At 34.5% G+C, this 11,685-nt stretch overlaps 1 pseudogene across 1 annotated transcript; it reads right to left on the minus strand.

The window, feature by feature from the left end:
• Window positions 1–6,519: 6,519 nt before the first annotated feature.
• LOC149542135 (uncharacterized) lies at window positions 6,520–8,469 on the minus strand (annotated as a pseudogene). The gene is made up of 2 exons (XR_016355105.1): window positions 8,318–8,469; window positions 6,520–7,957 (listed from the first exon to the last, which is right to left on the minus strand). The product of XR_016355105.1 is annotated as an uncharacterized LOC149542135 (transcript).
• Window positions 8,470–11,685: the final 3,216 nt, after the last annotated feature.

The following is an 11,685-nucleotide window of genomic DNA, read 5'->3' on the forward strand; positions in this document are numbered from 1 at the left end:
AATAATTGGAATTGAATTAGGGTAATTGTACATTTTATTCAAATATAAGAAATGGGTTAAATTGTAAGGATTAAGATGTAATCTTTTATACTTGAAAAGTCACATTGAAAATGAAAACTTTACCTTACTGTTAACTCAAAAACTATGTGTTTCAAATTCAAACTAAACTATGAAACTACTCTATTATCTATATGTCATCTATGTTTTGGGTTTGGGTTGACTAGAGTGTTGACCAGTTATAGGACGTCTACCAGAGGCTTGTGAGTTATGTGTTTGTGATATTATAATGTTTTGATATTGATCTCTTTAAACTCAACCATGGTAATGTTTCTGGTAAGCTCTATGATGAGTTTGAATTTATTGTTCATTATTGCTTTCTAGTGTTCTTGTGTGAAGCTAAGGTAAATGTTATGACATATTTGACTTAATCTTTTTAAGTCTTCGATCAGTATTTTTGGGATGTTTTCTAGTTGCTTATAAAGAATTGACGGGTTATTGTGAATTATCATTTGATTTTTTCCAGTCACTTGTATAGGACTGAGGTGATATCCTATGATTCTTTGATTTGTGATTTCATGAGCTTAGGGTAGGTTATCTTTATGTAATGTTAGAAATTCGTTTGTAATGGAGGCTGGGGCACAAAGTGGCTACTAGGGTAACCCATTGTAAGTTGTTTAAAAAGTGAAAATACTACACTAAATGGGAATAAAATGAACCTAATAAAATTTTCGTTTGTTCTCACCCATGCATTGAGTGCTAGTATAGACTAGGATGGGAGTAGAGATAATGCTTGGTTGCGACCATGCATCGTTAGTATTCCTTGTTCGTACAAAAGGATACTAGTACCGCATAGAGTCACTAGGAGGTTGGGGTCAAGTTAGACTACCAAGGTAACTCTAGCATTGATTCATGTGATGAAACTTTCCCAATTACATAATAGATTCCCTACATGTCTTTTGTGTGCCTCTGGGTTTAGATGTCGACTTACCATGCAACCTTTGAGTTAGAATACTTTTAAGGTTTTCCTTGGCTTAGATATTACTTTTGATTTTGGGATTGATATCCTATTTGGGACTTGAGACTATCTCCTTAGCACGGTGGGAGTGGATCTTTTTGGGTTACCAAATGGTCAGGTGGTAGTTCTTTTTTACTCTTACCATTGAGATCCATCTATTGATGTCGTGGCTAGAATTATGTGTCTACATTTCTTTTCATTCTATCTTTGTGTATTATGATGGATTGTTATATCTTTATAATGGATGATTTAATTTATTGTATTGTACTTTTTTTTATGGATCCGAAAGGGATGATGTAATCTATTTTTATAAATGTATTTTTTTTAGCCTTTCATACCTCGTGACACGTACAGTGGATGATTGTGCATTCCAGATTTTATTTCCAAGTGGAATTTAGAACAAATGTATATTATTAAAGTGGAATGGAATTGTAGTTGTATTTTCATGTGGATGTGTTATTTACTAGACTTAGTATTAATTAAATTTAAATGTGATTCAATTTCTTGGGATCCTTAGGGAATGTAATCTATTATTTTTTCTTTTGTATGATTGTATGTTATTGCTTCCGCTACTTTTTTATTGATGTGTATGTTATTCTTTTAAAAATAAAAAATGTTTAGCAAACTTAGTAAAACTTTAGGTTAATTCTTTTGGATCCCTCAATGGGGTATTACATCTAGTATTAGAGCCCGAGTTCTACATTGGGAGCTCTAGGCATATTGGAATGGCACTAGTTGTTAACTAGTTGAACTAAAATGAAATTTAAACTATTAAGTATATCTTTTTCAAACTGAAACTTGAACTAGTTGAATTGAAATAAAATTTGAACATTTAGACTTCAAAACTAAATTATACATAAACCTAAAAATAGGAAAAACTAAAAATTTAACTTATATTGTTTTCAGAACATGTATTTTCCATTTATTCTTTACAGTAGTATGGGTTATGGTTATTATAGCATCTTGTATCTTGGATATTATTATAGGATGGTATCTGGGATGAGATCTTCTGTTAGAGGCCATAGACTAGGCTATGGTAAAGGTCGTGGACGAGGAAAAAATATTAGTGTACATGAGTCTATCCATGAAGGGCCTAATTAGGAAGAGGGTAGGGAAGAGCATGTTAGTGAGCATTAGAAAGAGAACCATAGAGAGCAGCAGGTTGACTCTAAGGAAGCTGACCTAAGGCAAATGATGAAGATCATCATTGATCACTTACCTACTCTTCATGGTGTTGGTCAGGATGGGGCACACCAGGTAGGGCATGAGCATAGACCTAGGTCTAGGAGCCCTCGGAGGGATCAAAAAAGATCCATTGTAGCTACTTAGATGAGGGACCTTCAAAGGTCTAATGTTAAGCCCTTTAATAGGCATGGTTTAGGTTATGTAGCCGAGTAGTGGCTTATTGCTCTTGATAGGGTTTTTTCTATTCAGGACTTTGACACAAATTTCAAAGTGAGGTTTGTTATTACCAACCTAGAACTCTTTGGAGCCACTTGGTGGACTATCAAAGAGAAGAAACTGGACATAAATGTGAACAATGTCACAAGGGAGTTATTCCTAGAAAACTTCCATGAGAAATTCCTACCAGAGGAATGGAACCAACATAGAGTAGATAAATTTCACAACCTAAGATAGTTCACTATGACTGTAGTAGAGTATGAGCACAAGTTCTATGAGTTCATGCCTCATTCATGAATTAGTGATAACCCAACATAGTTGGTACAACATTTCATCAGAGGCTTGAACAACTATTTAGTTGGGGGTGTTAAGGTATTTGAACCTAAACCTAAAACCCTCAAAGATGTAGTACACTGAGCCATACTTGTAGAGCAGAGTGTTAACCTAGGATAGGGGGACTTTGTGGGAGCACCTTTAGTAGTAAGGTGTAAGGGTAACCAGAAATCAGATGTTAGTAAGAAACTTCCTTTTGGAGGTAATTAGTAGCAGGAAGGATCTTATCCTCCAACTCAGAGTGGTGACGATGGTTCTATCTCTAAGAACTATCGCAATGTGCAACACAATAAGAACAACTAGTATGACTGGTTGTCTCATAGTATTCCTTCTTATGTTAGTGAGGGTACTATTTAGCAGTTTAGTGCACCTAGAGTGTAGAGGAGTTTTGACAGAAAGTATTTCTCATGTGGACAACACGAACACAAGTCATCACATTGCCCTCAATTGAAATCATAATTATCAGATCAGAAACCTGCATCTTCAGAACCTACAGTTGGAGACGTGGGTAGGTTCCAAAGAGTGTTCTCAATGGTGTCATGTCCTTTTATAGAGAGAAAGGGTCCAATCGGACCTACATAGTGAGTTCTTTTGTTTTACCATTCTTGTACGCTTCCAGGAGTAAGCCTAAGTCTAGTGGGGTGGATGTATTGTTTGTCCCTAGTTTACATTTTTTTATTATTGCCAAACTCTTTTAGGCTAGTTATGCTTGATGATTAGTAGCATTATCTTTCAAATTATTAAATATTGTTTCATGTTCAGTTGATTTTATGATGAGCCTACTTGTTACTATTTAATTCATGTATGCATGATGATGATTACAGTGATTTTAGTTATTTGATGATGATTAGTTAGATGGATTATTATTTTTGTTTCCTTATAGATACTTATCCCATAATACATGTGTATGGTGTGCGTGTATATTTTCTTTATGTATGATGTTTCTGATGTGGTTAAGGAAGAGAGTCATAGTCATCTGCTAGTTGGGGTCTACACAATGCACCACTTCCTGCCATTTCCTATTTAGTTTAGTATATAAGTGTTTGTACATGCATAGATTTTATGTAGATTGCAGGTACTGGGTATTGACTTTCCTGAATTGCCAGGATGAGCATACCTTATCACATTATCTCAATGGTGAGAGAGGAGAGATAAGTTCTTGACTCCAAATCCTAACCTTTAAATCCATTTGTCCTAGAAAATTAGGAAAAGTGTCCGAGATGATTACCTTTTGAATGCGTCATATGACATAAATTCATGATTATAACCCTTTAGTTTGATCTTGTATGTGGTATTTTATGATGGATTTTCATATTTTGTCTTATAGGTCTTTGGTGATTTCTCTATTAATTAAGTCAAATTAAATGATTTAATTGAATTCAAAATTGTTATGATATTTTAATATTTAATTATTTGGAAAATTAATTAAATAAAAAGAATTAAACTTAAGAGAAAATTATAGTTTAATTTTAGAGTGTAATAATATTTATTTAATTTAGTAATAATATATTTAGGAGATCATTTTTAAATAAATGCTAAATATTATTATTACTTGAGTTGATAAATATTTTATCAATTAAACAATAATAAATTAAAGAGTGGAAAAGATATTAATTTATTAAAGTTATTTAAAATTGCATAAAGTATGCATGAGATTAAAATATAATAAATTAATTAAAAAGAGAAGGTAAGTAAATTTAAATAAAGATATTTTATATTGCAATAAGTGTGTATGAAAACATAAAAGAAAAGTTAATAAAGAGTTAAAGAGTTGTGAGAAAGGAGTCCTCTAGGGTGATCGCACAATTAGTGCCCCAGATTTAGGAGAGAACTCCTTATCAGCAATCGAGGGTTCATTTTTGAGTGACAGGGAATTTTTCAGAAGGATTTTGAGAGAGAAGGTTTTTAGAGAAAAGATTTCTCTCACAATCTTTTGGGTGTTTGCGAATTGTAGCATCAGAACCAAATAGATTCTTGTGTTTTGTTCACCTAGTTAATTACGTTATTTAAATTTTTCTATCTTCTTTGTGACTATGAATTGTTTTACCTAAGATTCATTGTGGCAAATTCTTAATTATTGTATTTTGGAATTACTATTATGCATGTGGGATTCTTCTATATACGTGAAGATTAGAATATCATAGAACCCTCATTCAATAATTTTACAAATTGGAATTTAAACCAGGAAGGAAATTTTACCATTGAGATTCGTCCGTTGATGCCATGATTGGAGTTCCTTGTTTGCATTTCCTTTCATTCTATCTTTGTGTATTATGATGGATGGTTATATCTTTATGATGGATGATTTCATTTATTGTATTGTACTTTTTTTTATGGATCCAAAAGGGATGATGTAATCTAGTTTTATAAATGTATATTCTTTTAGCCTTTCATACCCTATGACATGTACAGTGGATGATTGTGCATTCTGAATTTTATTGCCAAGTGGCATTCAAAACAAATGCATATTATTAAAGTGGAATGGACTTGTAGTTGTATTTTCATGTGGATGTTTTATTTACTAGACTTAGTATTAATTAAATTTAAATGTGATTCAACGTCTTGTGATCCTTAAAGAATGTAATTTGTTATGTTTTCTTCTAAATGATTGTATGTTATTGTTTCCGCTACTTTTTTATTGATGTGTATGTTATTCTTATTTTTAAATAAAATTGTTTGGAAAACTTAGTAAAACTTTAGGTTAATTCTTTTGGATCCCTTGGTGGGGCATTTCATATAGAATAACTTAATATTAATTTAAGATTAATATTCTTTGGAAGTTTTATCTTTAGATTAATTCACATGATAGTTACTAATGCTATTATAGCTTGGAAAAGGTGACAAAAATAAAGAATGGCCAATTATTCGTATTACTGTGTTCTAGATTTGAAGGGACAAAATATGAAAGCTAGTCTTCCAAGAATTTACATAAGACCATTGAAGTCTAGCATATGAAGGATGGATAAAGATTATGAAATATTGATCATTATATAGTTTAGAAAAGAGGAAGCATTTATATATTCTATGTTCCAAATAGAAAGGCTAGATGAAAGTTATTTTGATAGATGCACAAAATATACCTATGCTAATTTCCTTGAGATCACTATTCTTATGTAGAGACAAAGTGCATGTACCAATTAGATTCTCCTCCCTTCATATGGTTTTCCATGTTCAAACCATTATGTTATATTTTTACAATTTATTGTTCCATATTTTTCAATGTAGAGTTTTACATGTACTTTTTCACCACTAGTCATTATCATTTGTATTTCAAGTAGAGCAATGTCTTGTTATTTTGATTCCTTAATGTTTATCCTACTTTAAAGTAGATGAAAAATCATTTGAAACTACTTTTTATGATCTCAATGACTACTAATATGTAATCTATAAAAGGTATTTGAAAATGACATTAGAAAATTTATCAATTTTTGAGAACCACATCCTCCTTTGTCATGGCTTTTGACATAAGTACTTTTATATCAGCATTTTAAATTTAAATTATCTAGTAATACCACCATTAATATTTAATACATTTTCTTAATATATTTACTTGCATGTTTAAATATCACTTGACAAGGAAAAACTTAAAGATATAGAATTAACCATTAGAATAATGAGCATTGTGTTCTAACCATATTATAATGAATAAATTGAAATTAATTTAATCTAAAAAATGCAAAATATTTCTTATAAATAATCTCAACGTTTTAAAGCCAAATTTAATATAAAAAAATTTAAAACGAGTGTAACATACAATACAAAACAAAGGATACGATTTAAAATGCGTAGCATGCAGTGTGGAGTAGACAAACCCATCAACGTAACATGGGCAAGCGTAATTACACAATCATTTTTTTAAATTGGTGAGATAGAAAGTTTCCAAGATACAATAATCACATGTCGACAATGCCGGTGGCAAACATAAACGCTTTAAACTTTGAACCTATTACAGCGGAGAGATAGAACACGTATCTACTCTCTCTGGTTTAAAAACTATTGATTCTTCTGAATATATATAGTTTCTATGTTCAGTTTTTCAACACAATGTCGATGTTCCTACAAACACATTTCCTTTTTAAATTGATTCAACCGCGTAAGCCCCGGTTCTCTGCAAGTCATCAAACGATCGGAATGTGGTCGCCACAACTGTTCAAATGAGCGAAACCCAATCGTACATTCAAACTACTGCTCCGGGTCTTCCGTTAAACCGCTTGCTCTCCGCGGGCTGAGGAACGAACCGCTCAGAAAACGTCCTGAGAAACGACGCCGGATTAACAGAAATGCTACCCCACCGCTCCGATCGCGTTCCGGTCGCAGTAGAACAAGACGGAGATTGAAAGCTGCAACTTTTTCGCAATCCGGGCGTGAGACCCTCGGCAGTTGCGATGTACCACTCCGTCGGCTGCTCCATCTCCTTCGACCGCACTCTCACCAAACAATGCCCCGCCGAATCGGTGCCCGTCTGCGGAGCGCCCTCATCATTGGAACTGCCGCCACTGCCGCCCGTCGCAATCATTAACTGTTCCGGCGGCGTCTGTGTGGAAGCTTCTACGAATGCGCAGGCACGGGCAGGCTCGGGCAGAAGAGTGGTGCGGCACAACGGGCAGGTGGTGTGCGAGCAGAGCCACATGTCGATGCACTCCGGATGAAAAGCGTGGCTGCACTTCGGAAGCAACCGCGCCATTTCGTTCTCCCCAAAATCGCTCAAACAAACGGCGCACTCCGATCCTTTTGCCTCGTGAGATTTGAGCCCCTTCACGAGACCGTAGCTGAACACCGGGAAGCTCTCGATGACCGTCCGTTCCAGTCCCCGAGGGACCTCTGCGTGGTCGTTGTTGACCGGGCCAACCCGCGCCGAAGGCCCCGCCTGGTCGTCGTCCATGATGCAGCGCCTGATGTAAATGGAGAAAACCCCCATGAAGAAGAGAATGCTGAGCAGCACAACGATGACGATCGCAACGGCCGGATTGAACTGGGTCTTGAAACTGTTCGGGTCTTTGATGCCATTGTGATCGTGTGTCTGCAAGCTCACTATTTTCAGATTGCCTGCCTGCATTGAAGAAATTTCGCCCGCTGGGGACAATTCAACGAACCTCCTCATCTTTTCTCCAGACCAGACCAAACCAACCGTTCTAATAAAATTCACAATCGCTGAACCGCATAAATGGAGGACCTTTTAATGTCTCTAGTCGTTTTCTGCCACCAACACTTTTGATTGATCAGTCGTTGTTTGGGTGTACTTATTGTTGAAGCAATGAAGGGCTTGACTTTTGCGTCTAATATTGAGCGAGAGAAAGAGAGTATCTTTCCACATGCTTTTCTGACGATGAACTGCCGCCTCCCACTAATTTCACATGGATCCAGCTCGACGTGGACTATTGAGACAATTAACTACATTTCATTTTTAACAGGAGAACAGACTTTTCACCGAGCAGACCAATTGTGTTGTCATGGCTTCTTCTTGGAAATTGTGGTGAGCATTATTGAATGACGCGAATCCCTTGGGAAAATGGGGAAGCCTGTTACAAGATGGTCAAAAAAGGAAAACGTGCGAGTGTGAATGAGGACCTGGTCGGCGGGCGAGGAGGTGATCCGCCAGGTTGTAGAAACAATGAAGGGTGTCGATTGGATGCCAGCGAAATAAATATAAAGAATGTTCGTTTCAAACTCTTTGCCAAAAGGTCAATGTTGTACAAAACCAAGAAAAATGCCGCGTACATGTTTTACATTGCTCGGTTCGCACATGACATCAAACAGAGCCCTTGATTTGAGAGCTCAACGCAGTAAATAAAACTTAGGCTTGTTATTTCAGAAGCAGACAAAATGTCTATTTATTGATATTTATTTATTATTTAATATGAAATTTAAACTGGTAATTTCATTGTATTATAATTTATAAACGATTAATTAATTATCATGCATAGTCAATCTGTCGGTTAATTCGTGTTATTTCTAAGTTAGATTACATTTGACTTGTTTTTAATAATAATTTTCATCTCATTTTATGAGTCATTATGAAGATGGAAGAGAAATTTAAGAAAAATGAAGTGATTCAAAAATTAGTGATAAAACAATTCCTTACATTGTCTATTCTAGCAATAATAAGTGAACTTTTATATAGATTGTTGAATTAATTGAACAAGTTTCAATCAAACAAAAAATATTAATTAGTTTATTATTGTACTTAATTGACAAACTATGTTTATTCATTAATTGCAAACTAGTCATTGTCTCCATATTTATATAAAAACTTATTGTGTTTATATGTTAATGTTTGAGCTTTTATACACAAAGGAAAAGAGAGTTGATCTAATGATATTTTAAGAAGTTCTTGGACAATATATTTTTTAGCTTTAAATATTGTACCATAAAGAATGTTAAATTTCATTGCAAGGGAGATAGATTGTGACTTTTCATGACATGCTTCATTTTATTTTTGGCCAAGTAAGCTCATTTTTAAAGCTTAGTTTCAATCTAGTCTCAAGTGTCAATAATTTCTAAATTCAATCAAGTTTTCAAAATTGGTTGATCTTGATGCCTAACTTTTGCTATACTTGGATAGAGTATTCAAAATTATTTCTATGTCATTTTGAAGGTTCCTAGAAATTTATTGGCTCAAACGAAAATTTGACTTGTGAGATTTTCTCATTCAACTACAACTAAAGTCAGTTCAATTCATTTCTTCCAAGTTCAAATCACTTAAGAATTTCTACATAAGGAAGTATTACGCATGAATACTATTTAAAGTTCCTTTTCAAATATATAATGTTTATCTAAACTTTACGAACATAAGCATACTTTTAACACTTGAGTTTTTAAAACTTTGCAAATTGGTCCTATGGAGAAATTGTTTCAATTTCTTGTCAATTTTAGTTACTAATGATGCCCTTGTAAAGTTCAATCTTCTTAAGAAGGCAATGTTCTGAGGATATGTTGAACTTGAACTTTGAACCTGAAGTTCGGTTCAAGTTCAAGGTTCAAAATAGGACTCACAAGTACAAACAATCAAAGTTCAAAAGATCAAAAGCTCTAAACGTGAAAGTAGTGGTTCAAGCCTGAGACGTAGATTCACTGATTCAGAAGTATGCAAATTTTGAGCTCTAAGTTCAAGTTCAAAATCAAGAGCAAGAGCAAGAGCATGAATGATCAGCTCAGATATGCATATCAAGGTTTAAGTTTGAGTTCCAAAAATTAAAGTCTGAGTTTTGAGGTTCAAGTTACAAGTCCAAAATTTGAAGGTTCATAATGTAAGACTCGGTTTTAAAGGTTCAAAAATCACTAATGCCATATCTTGGCAATATAATTAGTCCCTTAGCAATATAGTGGAAAGAGACACAACCATGAGACCAAGTTGGGCTACACATATGATTGTATCACTAGAGTTAGCATCTAATGCAACTAAATGATAAGAAAGGCCAATCAAATCACAAAATCATCTTCATCCCAGTCATAGCCTAAAATGGAGACAGGTTCTTGGTTGCAAAGAGTGTGAAGATTATGACGCACAAGGATGCATGTGAAATGCTTGACTAAATGTCTGCAATAATTGGAGCATAATATAGTTTTGTGGCGTTGATATGAGCATTTTGAGTGCATGTCAATCTCAGGTTTGAACATGAATCCACCTTGGATACGATGAAGGCTCTAATGGAAGTCACAAAAGCTCATATCTAATTGGTGATTCTATAGCAATAATTAAGATATGAAGATCGATGAACACCAAAGAAAGCTATGTTGGGTTGTTAGTTTTGGTAGCTTGGACAATTGTTCGTCCATATGTAGTTAATTAGCAAATAATTGTTTTGCTAACTAATTTGTTAGAGTTAGGAAAAATATTTGTTAATTAATTGACCACTTTTGGAAACAACTAGAAATCAACTTGGTTAGGCTTGCTAAGTTGTTTTTGATCTCGACCATCGATTGAGAATCAATCTCAACTATTGGTTTTCCAATAGGAGTAGTATAAAAGGAGGTCAGAGGGGCATTTGGAGAACAAGAAGTGATGTAGAAGCATCTTGGGTTGCCTTGCTATCCTGCTTATTTTTGTTCATTCTACAATTCCTTCATGTGCCTAGCAGTCCTTCATGTGCCTAGTAGTTCCTTCATGTGCCTAGCAGTCCTTCATATCCCTAGCAGTTCCTTCATGTGCCTAGTGGTCCTTCATGTGCCTAGCAATTCCTTCATGTGCCTAGTAGTCCTTCATGTGCCTAGCAGTTCCTTCATGTACTTAGTAGTCCAGTTCCTTCATGTGCCTAGCTATCCAATTCCTTCATGTGCCTAGCAGTTCCTTCATGTGCCTAGCAATCCTTCATGTGTCGAGTTACTGTAGCAATTCTTTCATGTGCCAAGTTACCCAATGTATGTCGAGTGTCAGTATTTGGACTTATCAATTCAAGTGGACACATGGAGTTGATAAGAGTTTTGAGATTTTGAAACAAAAGGTTGTTGAATTACTTGTATTAGCTTTACCTAATTTTAACAAAGTATTTCAAGTTGAATATAATGCAAGTGGTAATGCAATAAGAGTTGTATTAAGTCAAGAAGGTAAGCCTATTGATTTCCTTAGTGAAAAGTTGAATGATGCTAAAAGGAAGTATTATGTGTATGATCAAGAATTTTATGTCATTGTTCAAGCATTGAAGAAGTGGAGAATGGATTTTGTGTTGTATACTGATCATAAAGCTTTACAATACTTAGGAAGTCAACATAAATTAAATCAGAGACATATGAAGTGGGTTGAGTACTTGTAGAGTTTTACATTTGTCATTAAGCATAAGAGTGGAGTTACTAATAGAGTTATTGATGCATTGAGTAGACGACGTTCTTTTTTGACTAAAATGAAGGTTGAAGTTCTTTGTTTTGATGAAATAAAAGAGTTGTATGATGCTGATCCTAATTTTTTTGAGGCTTGGAGAGAGTGTAGAGCACCAAACCAG

Source organism: Cupressus sempervirens, chromosome 8 (assembly GCF_028749045.1).
Source record: "Cupressus sempervirens isolate cs-2001-9-10 chromosome 8, ASM2874904v1, whole genome shotgun sequence".
Lineage (NCBI taxonomy): Eukaryota > Viridiplantae > Streptophyta > Pinopsida > Cupressales > Cupressaceae > Cupressus > Cupressus sempervirens.